Source organism: Bombina bombina, chromosome 7, assembly GCF_027579735.1.
Source record: "Bombina bombina isolate aBomBom1 chromosome 7, aBomBom1.pri, whole genome shotgun sequence".
Taxonomy (NCBI): Eukaryota; Metazoa; Chordata; class Amphibia; order Anura; family Bombinatoridae; genus Bombina; species Bombina bombina.
The window spans coordinates 148422960-148435423 of record NC_069505.1 but is presented as its reverse complement, the minus strand read 5'-3'; the positions used below and the strand labels follow the sequence as shown (position 1 = coordinate 148435423).

At 37.1% G+C, this 12464-nt stretch overlaps 1 protein-coding gene across 2 annotated transcripts in view; it reads right to left on the bottom strand.

The window, feature by feature from the left end:
• Positions 1 to 12464, bottom strand: part of GAS2 (growth arrest specific 2) — a 463160-nt gene that overhangs the window by 214250 nt on the left and 236446 nt on the right. The window lies entirely within an intron of this gene.

Genomic DNA, 12464 nt, shown 5'->3' with positions numbered 1-12464 from the left:
TTTGCCACATGCCTTCTATTTCACAAAGAAAAAGTATAAAGGGAAGTTTAATGTAACATTTGAATATTTCTATATTATCATTTAAACTTTCAGTGTAAGTCTATTGGAATCATTATTTAAAATGTAACATTTGAATACTTCTATATTATCATTTAAACTTTCAGTGTAAGTCTATCTAATCATTATTTAAAATGTAATATTTGAATGTTACATCTGTTATTTAGAAAAATCTGAGTAGCAGAATGAATGTCAAGTGGAACTTATGTCCTATAGTTAAAAAAGCAAAAAATCTAGATATTTGTATCTTCCTAATAAAAACAACCCTGAAAATGTGAAGCAGCCAGAAAGGGAAACTTTGCTGGTTTCAAATTATTAGTTTAGTCTCTTAATTAAAAAATAAAAATAAAAAAAAAACACCAACTTGTTTTCCCCACTCACTTTATAATAATAATAATTACTGGACATACATTTGTAGTATTCATCCATAAAAATAGAAGTTAATAAGGTTTATATACAGTCCTTTTAAAGATATTGCAGAAATTTCTAAATACTAATGGATGTTACCAAAATATTTGTCATAAGATGTCTCTAAGTGAATTTGCCTCTAATAAGCTGTCATTAAACACATAACAGATTCACAGACATGATACACTGAAAAATGATGTCGGCATTGCTAAGTAGATGAGGAGACAAACCACAAAAAAGTGATGTCTGACATATAGCTGGATAATCCTACCTAAAAACCAAGGAGGACTCTAGATCTGCCCAGGTGTCATTACGGAAAGCACAGGACATCTTCATGGTAGAAGCCGGAAAAAAATGATGGTCTGTTAAGTTACATTAAACTCAGTTTCAGTCACTGAATTAGTTTAATAATAAGAATAATTTGCTAAATTCTTGCCTACATAGCATGTCTAAAGATTGCTTTACAATTTTCTGTTTTAGAAAAACATTTTTTTTTTGTCATTACAATACCTTTATGCAAAGATAAACCCTTTGATAGGGAAAGCTCCATATACAAGTTTTAACAAAGTTACCATTTTAGCGTTTCCATAACCACATAAGTGTAAATAGCTAATAATGACCTCTTGATATAAGGATGATTGCTTGCAAATGTTAGTTATACCCTTATTGGAAAATTTTAAACAACTAAATTAAGCACTATGTGACTCTGGCAAAAGGGGATATTTAAAAGAATAAATAAATAATAAAGGCAAAATTGATAAACCATGTATAAGACAGTCAAGTCAAGAAAATTAAACATTTATGAGTCAGATACAGCATGCAATTTTGCATAACTTTTCATTTTATTACCACTTTCAAATGTGCTTTGTTGTCTTGGTATCCTTTGTTAAAGTGTAAACCTTGGTAGACTTAGGAGCAGCTATTTACTATTGGGAGCTAGCACATTGTGTGAGCCAATGACAAAAGGAATATATATGCACAACCACCAATCAGTAGGTAGCACCAAGTAGTGCATTGCTGCTCAGGAGCTGACCTAGGTATGCTCTTCAACAAAGGATGCAAAGAGAATGAAACAAAATTGATAACAAAGAGAGTAAATTGGAACGTTGTATAAAATTGTATGCTCTCAATCATTAATGCTTCATTTTGACTTTATCGTTCCTTTATAGAGACATCTTAGATTACAACTAATATGCTTTGTTACAGCATTTTATTATAAACCAATTCATTCATTTTATTATATGTTTAACTCCTGTTAAAGTGAATGTCAAGTTAAGCTGACTTGATCACGCCGTTGGATACTTTATTAAAAATGAGCGGAACTTTAATTCATCATTTTTTTAATGATGAACATTGAATGCTGTGTTTTACCTTTAAAACAGTCTCCGATCCACTTCTTTCCTTCGCCCAACATTTTATCAAATTGATTGGCAGGCGAGTCCTATTTAATACACCAATGCATAACAATAGCGTGACGTTGACAAAAGGGGCTGAACGCCTTGGAGGGGGGGAGATGTCCATTGGTGTATTAAATAGGATTCGCCTGTCAATTAATTTTACAAAATGCCGGACGGAGGAAAGAAGTGGATCGGAGGCTTTTTTAAAGGTAAAAAACAGCATTCAATGTTCATCATTAAAAATAATTATGAATTAAAGTACCGCTCATTTTTAATAAAGTATCCAATGGAGTGATCAAATCAGCTTAAATTGACATTCACTTTAAGGAGTTAAATACATTTCCAAAGCTGTGCCTCTGTGTCACTCCAGATAAGGATATAGCTGGTGAGCAAATAGCAAGCTACATTTGAATGTTTCAATCACTGAATGAATCCTCATCTTACGCAGAATTGGGGTGCTCCAGGAGCCAAACTTTGACTATGTGTTTAAAAAGAAGGCAATTTGTTTAAAAAATACTCTAACAAAACAGAGCATTTGATTGTTTACACTACAATGGCCCTTTAAAGGAACATAAAACCAAAAAAAATGTATTTCCTGATTCAGATATGCAAGAGTACTGTATGAAATTTTAAAAAAAACTTTTATTATTGAATTTTCTTTCTTCTCTTTTTTTAAAGCAGGTAGTTGAGCACAGGAGCGTGCACGTTTCTACAACACTACATGGCAGCAGTTTTGATACAATGTTATACATTTGCAAGAACACTATTATTATTTATTATTATTATCGGTCATTTGTAGAGCGCCAACAGATTCCGCAGCGCTAACACTAGATGGCAGCCCTTTTTCCTACCATGTAACGCTCCAGACATGTGCACGCTACCTATCTAAATATCTTTTCAAAAAAGAATAGCAAAAGAATGAAGCAAATTTGATAACAGAAGTAAATTGAAAAGCAGAAAATTATATGATCTGACTGAATCATACAAAGGAAAATTCAGTCCCTTTAAGAGCTAATATTTCCATTCCACTTAAAAAATTCACTTTTTGTCCCTTTAAGAAATTACATTGCTGCCGAATACTATTTTATCTGCATATTTTGGCACAATGATAAGAATGGGTTAGAAAAAAAGCATGTGAAGTAACCAGTCAGAAAAAAGTTTATTAATCAGGAGTGAAAATGTTAAATATCAGTCAAAGCCTAATTTCTTAGTCATTCATTGCAATTTGTTACCAAACCAGAACTAGTGGATTAGTTGAAATTTCTAAGCCTGCTAATAATCCACATTAAAGTGACATGAAAGCCTAAAATGTTTATTTTATGATTCAGATAGAGCATAACATTTTAATCAACTTTGCAATTTACTTTTATTATCAATTTTGCTTCCTTCTCTTGGTATCCTTTATTGAAGGAGCAGCAATGCGCTACTGGAAGCTAGCTGAATAATTTGTTAAGCCAATGGAAAGAGGCATACATATGCAGCCAACAATAAACAGCTAGCTCAGACCTCCTGAGCCTACCTAAGTATGCTTTTAAACAAAGAAAACCAAGAGAACTATGCAAATTAAATAATAGAAGTAAATTGTAAAGTTGCTTAAAATTATATGATCTATCTGAATCATGAAAAACATTTTGAGTTTTATGTCCCTTTAAGGCTTTTTAGCTTTATTGTTTTGTTGTGACAAATAAATCACATGTAGCACTGGTACATACAAAGTAGCTACAAATTTATTGTTTTACAGCTCTGAGACTGGGACTGAGATCTTAAAGCCAAAGAGGATATATCCCATTGCACTTTCCATGTAAAAATAAATAAATCTAGTCTTTTTACATTAATTGAAATAGATTTTTATTAAACACTTGTCATATTACATAATGTATAATAAAATACATACATTTGTATCAGGGTCTAGTTTCATAACATCCATTTGTTTGAGTATATGTTAGTAGTCAACAAAAAGAAAAACAAAAGAGCAGATCTGAGTCCGGTAAAGTTCCAACATCTTTGATTGGTTAGTAGCTCTGCAAATGAGAATCAAACACTTCCATATTTGTGTGGATTAATTATGTCTCTTTCCCGTGTGGCTCATTTCTTGATCTGGCCATAACTATTATACATCATGTTTATCTGATCTAGACCTTTGGAAGACATGCATGTTTATACCACAAGTGTTCTGATTTTCAAAATAATTGAACCTTAGTGTAACAGGAAAAACAAACAAACAGAACATATAAAACAAATAAACTAGTTCACTATACATCTCCTTCTAGTTATTCACTGTTTAGTGCTTCTTAAAGAATATAAAATAATTGAGTCATCTCTAAGTATTCCATCCTGTATAGACCAACTATCTTTGATAAGGTAAGTCCCCCCTTCCATCTGTTAAAGGTAAAGATTCCTTCCTCTAATTACCCATTACAGATTGTTGCCTTGTAGAATCCAGTAATACCAGATTTTGCTGAAGGACTCTACAGAGTCTTGGATATGTGCTGCTGATTCATACATTTGAAATATGGTCTTAATCCTCCCTAACACTTCTGACCAGTCTGGTACTCTTGTCTTCCAGTATTTAGCTAAGCTTATAAGGGTTACTGTGCATAGAATTCTTATGAATGTTTTTATATGTGTATTAAACCTCAAATTCCTATCATTTAGTAGTGCTTGGTCTGGGGTTATGGTCAGTTGCTCACCTAGGATGGTAGTTAAGAAATTAGACAAATCAAGCCATACTCTTTGTACCCTGGGACACGTCCACCACATGGGGGTATAGGTAACTAGCTGAACACCCTCTATAACAGTTTCTAGGGCTTTTTACTTTAAAGGGACACTTCAAGTTAAAAAAAACTTTTATGATTCAGAAAGAGCATGCAGTCTTAAAGGGACAGTCAACACTAGAATTGTTGTTGTTTAAAAAGATAGATAATCCCTTTATTACCCCTTCCCCAGTTTTGCAAAACCAACACAGTTATATTAATACACTTTTTATTTCTGTGACTAACTTGTATCTAAGCATCTTCTGACCACCCCTAATCACATGACTTTTAGTTATTATCTATTGACTTGCATTTTAGCCAATTAGTGCAGTCTGCCACTAGCCACGAGCGTGATCACAATGCTATCTATATGAACTACATGAGCTAGTTCTCCCCTGCTGTGAAAAGTAAATAAAATAGAGGCAGTCTTCAAGGGCTTAGAAATTATTATATAGGTTTGCTTTCAACTAGAATACCAAGAGAACAAAGCAAAATTGTTGATAAAAGTGATGATTCGGTTATTCTCTCCCCTCTCTATACGTGTTGCAGTCATATACCGCCCCCCTGGCTCCCCAACTCAATTTTTAGATCACTTTGCTGCCTGGCTTCCTTATTTCCTTTCCTCAGACACCCCTGCCCTCATTCTTGGCGACTTCAACATCCCCATTAACAATCCCACTGCCTCATCTGCTAAACAACTTCTGCAACTCACTTCCTCTTTCGGTCTGTCACAATGGACTGATTCTCCCACTCACAAAGACGGTCACTCCCTTGACCTGATGTTTAGCTATCGATGCACTCTCTCAAACTTCTCAAACTCCCCTTTTCCTCTTTCTGACCACCATCTCCTTACCTGCAACATATCATCCCTTCCTACAACTCTCCCACCTTCTACTCCTCACACCAAACTTCACAGAAGCATTAGGTCTTTAGATCAGCAACAACTTGCTAATTCCCTTCAACCGCTCCTCTCATCCTTCTCCTCCTTTTCCTGCCCTGAACAATCTATCTGCCACTATAATTCCACCCTTATATCCGTCCTTGACAATCTCGCCCCTCTTACCACTGCTAGGAAATCACACACTCATCCCCAGCCCTGGCATACTCCTCTGACACGGTACCTACGCAGATGTTCCCGTACTGCTGAACGGCATTGGAGAAAATCACGGAGTTCAGCTGATTTTCTTCATTACAAATTCATCTTGAACTCCTACTACTCTGCCCTTAATCTCCACAAGCAACACTACTTCTCTACTCTTATCTCTAATCTTTCTTCAAATCCAAAACGTCTGTTCTCCACTTTCAATAGTCTCCTCCGCCCTCCCCCACTTCCTAATACAACTTCTCTGTCAGCTCAAGACTTTGCCAGTCACTTCATTAACAAAATTGATTCCATCAGACATGAAATCAGCTCTCAACACAATTCCATTCTCTCCCCCCCTCAAATACTCTCACTCAACCACAACCCTCATAACCTAAAACTTAGTTCATTCTCCCCTGTTACTGAGGACGAAGTTTCAGCACTTATACTGCGCTCTCACCTCACTACCTGTCCCCTTGACCCTATCCCCTCACAGCTGCTCCCCTCTCTCTCTGCTACCCTTACCCCTATACTAACACACATTTTCAACCTCTCCCTCAGCACTGGTACATTTCCCTCATCATTGAAACATGCACTGGTCACACCTATCCTCAAAAAACCTTCCCTTGATCCTACCTCCCCATCCAACTACCGCCCAATTTCCCTCCTCCCTCTTGCTTCAAAGCTTCTCGAAAAACTAGTATATGCACGCCTATCCCATTTCCTTACGTTAAACTCCCTTCTTGACCCGCTGCAATCTGGATTTCGTCCCTATCACTCCACAGAGACAGCTATTGTTAAGGTCACCAACGACCTACTTACAGCTAAATCAAAAGGCCACTTCTCTCTGCTTATCCTCCTTGATCTGTCCGCAGCCTTTGACACTGTCGACCACCCTCTTTTGCTCCAAACCCTCCAATCCTTCGGCATCTGTGACACAGCCCTTTCGTGGCTCTCTTCCTACCTGTCAAACCGTACCTTCAGTGTAGCCTTCTCTGGGGCCTCCTCTGCCCCATCACCCCTTTCTGTCGGAGTACCGCAAGGCTCTGTCCTCGGTCCCCTTCTCTTCTCAATCTATACGTCATCACTAGGTTCCCTTATTAAGTCCCACAGTTTCCAATATCATCTGTATGCCGATGACACCCAAATCTACTTCTCTGCACCAGAACTATCTCCTTCCTTGCTAACCCGTGTCACTAACTGTCTTTCTCACATCTCTTCCTGGATGTCCTCTCACTACCTCAAGCTAAATCTCTCCAAAACTGAGCTCCTCATTTTCCCCCCTTCTTCCAAAATCTCCACCCCCAATATCTCTATAACTGTCGACAACTCCATCATTACCCCTAACCCGCATGCCCGATGTCTCGGGGTCACATTTGACTCAAATCTTTCCTTCACTCCTCACATTCAGTCCTTGGCTACAGCCTGCCGCTTCCACCTTAAAAACATCTCTAAAATTAGACACTTCCTTACACAAGACACAACTAAGATTTTAATCCACTCTCTCATTCTTTCCCGCCTTGATTACTGCAACTCTGTCCTCTCTGGTCTCCCCTCCTACCGCCTAGCTCCTTTACAATCCATAATGAATGCCTCTGCCAGACTCATCTTCCTTACACGTCGCTCTTCATCTGCTGCGCCTCTCTGCCAATCCCTTCACTGGCTTCCTCTTGCCTCTAGGATCAAACACAAAACTCTCACTCTTACATACAAAGCCCTCAACTGCACTGCTCCCCGCTACATCTCAGACCTTGTCTCCAGATACTCTCCCTCCCGTCCCCTTCGCTCTGCTCATGACCTCCTACTCTCCTCCTCTCTTGTCACCTCATCACACTCCCGTTTACAGGACTTCTCCAGACTGGCTCCCATCTTATGGAACTCTCTGCCTCGCTCCACAAGACTCTCTTCTAGTTTTAAAAGCTTCAAGTGCTCCCTAAAGACTCTACTGTTCAGGGACGCATACAACCTACGCTAACCTTTCCTAATACCAGTTCCTCTCCTCCACTGCTATCCCCTGAACCCTCTTAGCATGTAAGCCTAAAAGTCCAGCTGTCCGTAGATCACCTTCTTAGAGCTGACTACAACAGTGCAACTCTTGGCAGGGCCCTCTACCCTATAATTGTTTTGTTGTACTCCCCCTTTGTTTATAGCGCTGCGGAATCTGTTGGCGCTCTACAAATAACCGATAATAATAATAATAAAAAAGTAAATTGGAAAGTTGTTTAAAATTACATGCCCTATTTGAAAAAATTAAAGGTTTTTTTAGACTTGACTGTCCCTTTCCAATTTACTTCCATTGTGAAATTTTGCACAATCTTTTTATATACAGACTTTCTGGAAAACAAGATCCTACTGAGCATGTGCTCAAGCTCAAAGAGTATATGTATACTAGTCTGTGATTGGCTGATGTCTGTCAGATGATTCAGGGGGCCGGAAAATTGGAGAGAAAAAATTGACAGAAAAAAATCTACTGCTTATTTGAAATTCAGAGTAGGGGTTATTGCATTGTTTTTTTATTATGCACTTGTTAATTATGCAATTCTACTCCACTGAGTGGTCCTTTAGAAGTGACTGTTGGGACAAAATGAGAACTTTCTTCTTAGTGAAACTGCAAATGTATAGTACTATATATTATCTCAACTTTAACCTATACAAACAAAACCGACTAATTACTCTCTGTCAGGAAAAATTGTGTAACATAAAAGTCTTTTGAAATAAAAGAAGAAAGAAAAGCGTACACATCACAGTTCAATGTAACAATAAGATAAATATATTTTATAGAAGACTGTGAGTGGGGAGATGAATCATGAAGGTTTTTATTGTTGAATTTGAAGTTCAATCTGAAAAAAAAAACTATTTTAACAATGGATTTGAGTCATTTGTCCCTGACAAACAGTACTTAGCTTAAAGGGTCATAAAAGTGAAATTTGATATACAAAATAGTGCTTTTCAGATTCCACATGCAATAATTATGCAATATACTTAAAGGGACATTAAAGACTAAATAAATGCTAGATAGAATGATGTATTCAAAGAAAAGATCAGTCTGAGAATAACATGTAGATGTATTTTTTAAAAGTTTCATTAGCTGTTTAAATATTGACAAAATAAGTGTAAAGTTATACACCTAGATTACGAGTTTTTGCGTTAGAGGCTGTGCGGTGCTAACGAGCAGTTTATGCTCACTGCTTACTTACAGACAGCGCTGGCATTACAGGTTTTTACAAACCAGACAAGAAGTGAGCGTTGAGCAAAATTTTGCTAATTACCACACTCCAATACCAGCGCTGCTTGAGCTGGTGTAACGTGCTTGTGCACGAATTCCCCATAGGAATCAACGGGGAGAGCCGGCTGAAAAAAAGTCTAACACCTGCCAAAAAGCAGCGTAAAACTCCTTAACGCAGCCCCATTGATTCCTATGGGGAAATAAAATTTATGTTTACACCTAACACCCTAACATGAACCTCGAGTCTAAACACCCCTAATCTAACACTTATTAACCCCTAATCTGCCGCCCCGACATTGCCAACACCTACATTTATTAACCCCTAATCTGCCTTCCCCAATGTCGCCGCCACCTACCTACACTTCTTAACTCCTAATCTGCCACCCCCAACGTCGCCGCCACTATAATAAACATATTAACCCCTGAACTGCCGCACTCCCGCATCGCAAACATTAGTTAAATATTATTAACCCCTAATCTGCCGTCCCTAACATCGCCGCCACCTACCTACATTTATTAACCCCTAATCTGCCGCCCCCAACATCGCCGCCACTATATAAAAAAATATTAAATTTATTAACCGCTAAACCTAAGTCTAACCCTGAACCTAACCCCCACTAACCCTATTAAATATCATTTAAATAAATCTAAATAAAATTACTATAATTAACTAAATTATTCCTATTTAAAAATAAATACTTACCTATAAAATAAACCCTAAGATAGCTACAATATAACTAATAGTTACATTGTATCTATCTTAGAGTTTATTTTTATTTATAGGATTATTTATAGGATTGAGCTGGCATTCTATTGGCTGTTCCAATCAGCCAATAGAATGCCAGCTCAATCCTATTGGCTGATTGCATCAGCCAATAGGATTTTTTCTACCTTAATTCCGATTGGATGATAGAATTCTATCAGCCAATCGTAATTGAAGGGACGCCATCTTGGATGACGTCACTTAAAGGGACACTGAACCCAATTTTTTTTCTTTTGTGATTCAGATAGAGCATGCAATTTTAAGCAACTTTCTAATTTACTCCTATTAGCAAATGTTCTTATTTGAAAAGCAAGAATGTAAGTTTAGATGCCGGCCCATTTTGGTGAACAACCTGGGTTGTTCTTGCTGATTGGTGGATAAATTCATCCACCAATAAACAAGTGCTGTCCAAGGTTCTAGACTTTCTTTTTCAAACAAAGATAGCAAGAGAACGAAGAGAAATTGATAATAGGAGAAAATTAGAAAGTTGCTTAAACTTGTATGCTCTATCTGAATCACGGAAGAAAAAAATTGGGTTCAGTGTCCCTTTAAAGGAACTGTCATTTAGTAAGAAGACTTCGTTGGAAGAGGATGCTCCACGCCGGATGTCTTGAAGATGGACCCGCTACGCGCCGGATGTGTAAAGATAGAAGATGCCGTCTAGATGAAGACTTCTGCCTGTCTGGAGGACCACTTCACCTGGCTTGGATGAAGACTTCTCCCGGCTACATTGAGGACTTTCGGCCCGGTTGGATGAAGACTTCTCCCGGTAAGGTGATCTTCAAAGGGTTAGTGTTAGGTTTTTTTAAGGGGGTATTGGGTGGGTTTTAGAGTAGGGTTGGTTGTGTGGGTGGTGGGTTTAAATTTTGGGGGGAATTTGTTATTTTTTTTACAGGTAAAAGAGCTGATTACTTTGGGGCAATGCCCCACAAAAGGCCCTTTTAAGGGCTATTTGTAATTTAGTGTAGGGTAGGGCTTTTTTTATTTTGGGAGGGCTTTTTAATTTTGTTAGGGGGATTAGATTAGGTGTAATTAGTTTAAAAATCTTGTAATTTGTTTATTATTTTCTGTAATTTAGTGGGGGGGTTTTGTACTTTAGCTAATTTTATTTAATTGTATTAAATTGTATTTAATTTAGGGAATTAAATTAATTATAGTATAGTTAGGTGTTAGTGTAATTTAGGTTAGGTTTTATTTTACAGGTAAATTTGTCTTTATTTTAACTAGGTAGTTATTAAATAGTTAATAACTATTTAATAACTATTCTACCTAGTTAAAATAAATACAAAGTTGCCTGTAAAATAAAAATAAACCCTAAGCTAGCTACAATGTAACTATTAGTTATATTGTAGCTAGCTTATGGTTTATTTATAGGTAAGTATTTAGTTTTAAATAGGAATAATTTAGTTAATGATAGTTATTTTTATTTTATTTATTTAAATTATATTTAAGTTAGGGGGTGTTAGGGTTAGACTTAGATTTAGGCGTTAATAACTTTAATATAGTGGCGGCGACGTTGGGGGCGGCAGATTAGGGGTTAATAAATGTAGGTAGGTGTCGGCGATGTTAGGGACGGCAGATTAGGGGTTAATAATTTAACTAGTATTTGCGATGCGGGAGTGCGGCGGTTTAGGGGTTAATATATTTATTATAGTGTAGGTGATGTCCGGTTCGGCAGATTAGGGGTTACAAATTTTATTTTAGTGTTTACGATGTGGGGGGGCCTCGGTTTAGGGGTTAATAGGTAGTTTATGGGTGTTAGTGTACTTTTTAGCACTTTAGTTAAGAGTTTTGTGCTACAGCGTTGTAGTGTAAAACTCTTAACTACTGACTTTAAAATGCGGTACCAGTGTTGACAGGAGAGGGTCTACCGCTCACTTTTTGTCAGACTCGTAATACCGGCGCTATGCAAGTCCCATTGAAAAAAGAGGATTCGCAATTTACGTAAGTGGATTTGTGGTATTTACAAGTCTGGCCAAAAAAGTGAGCAGTACACCTGTACCTGAAAGACTCGTAATACCAGCGGGCGTTAAAAAGCAGCGCTAGGACCGGCCAACGCTGCTTTTTAAGCCTAACGCACAACTTGTAATCTAGCCGATAGTGTTTATAAAACAATGGGAGCTGCCATGTTGTAACTTAGGTTTCTTTCTCTGCTGTGACCAATTAGGGATAGTTATAAATATAACAGTGTTCTGCACTTCTATTTCTATCAGGAACTGAAAAGCTCACAATTTCAAAAATAATATACAGGAAAAGAGGACAAAATAAATAATGAAAATATATTGCAGAGTTTTTTTTTTATTTATACAGTTTATCATTTTGTATTACCATCTCAAAGTGTTTAATGTTCCTTTAAGTTTGTAAAAGCTGCTTCTGTTAAAATGTACAGGTATACCCTTCTCATATACGGGTTAGGGACCGGAGCCCCGCTGTAAAGTGAAAACCGCCTTAAAGTTAAACAATGCAGTTTTATCTTTCTTTTCACTTGCCAGTGTGTTTAAAAACTTGAAAACATGTTTGAACTAACATATATTAGGGGTGCAATAGTGCTACTTTTATTTTAACACTAGCACAGCACAGTATTCAATAAATACTGTACCTGTAAAATAGTGACATTTACTGTAGTAAAATTTGCCAGACTATAACATTGTGATACAGATTGCGCTGTAATGCTGTAAACAGAGTGAACTAAGCATAACAAAACGGTGGCAGTCACTTTTCTCGCTATCTCACGAAGATTACAGCACTGTTTCAAAATCCTTGGAGGTTGAACTTCAGC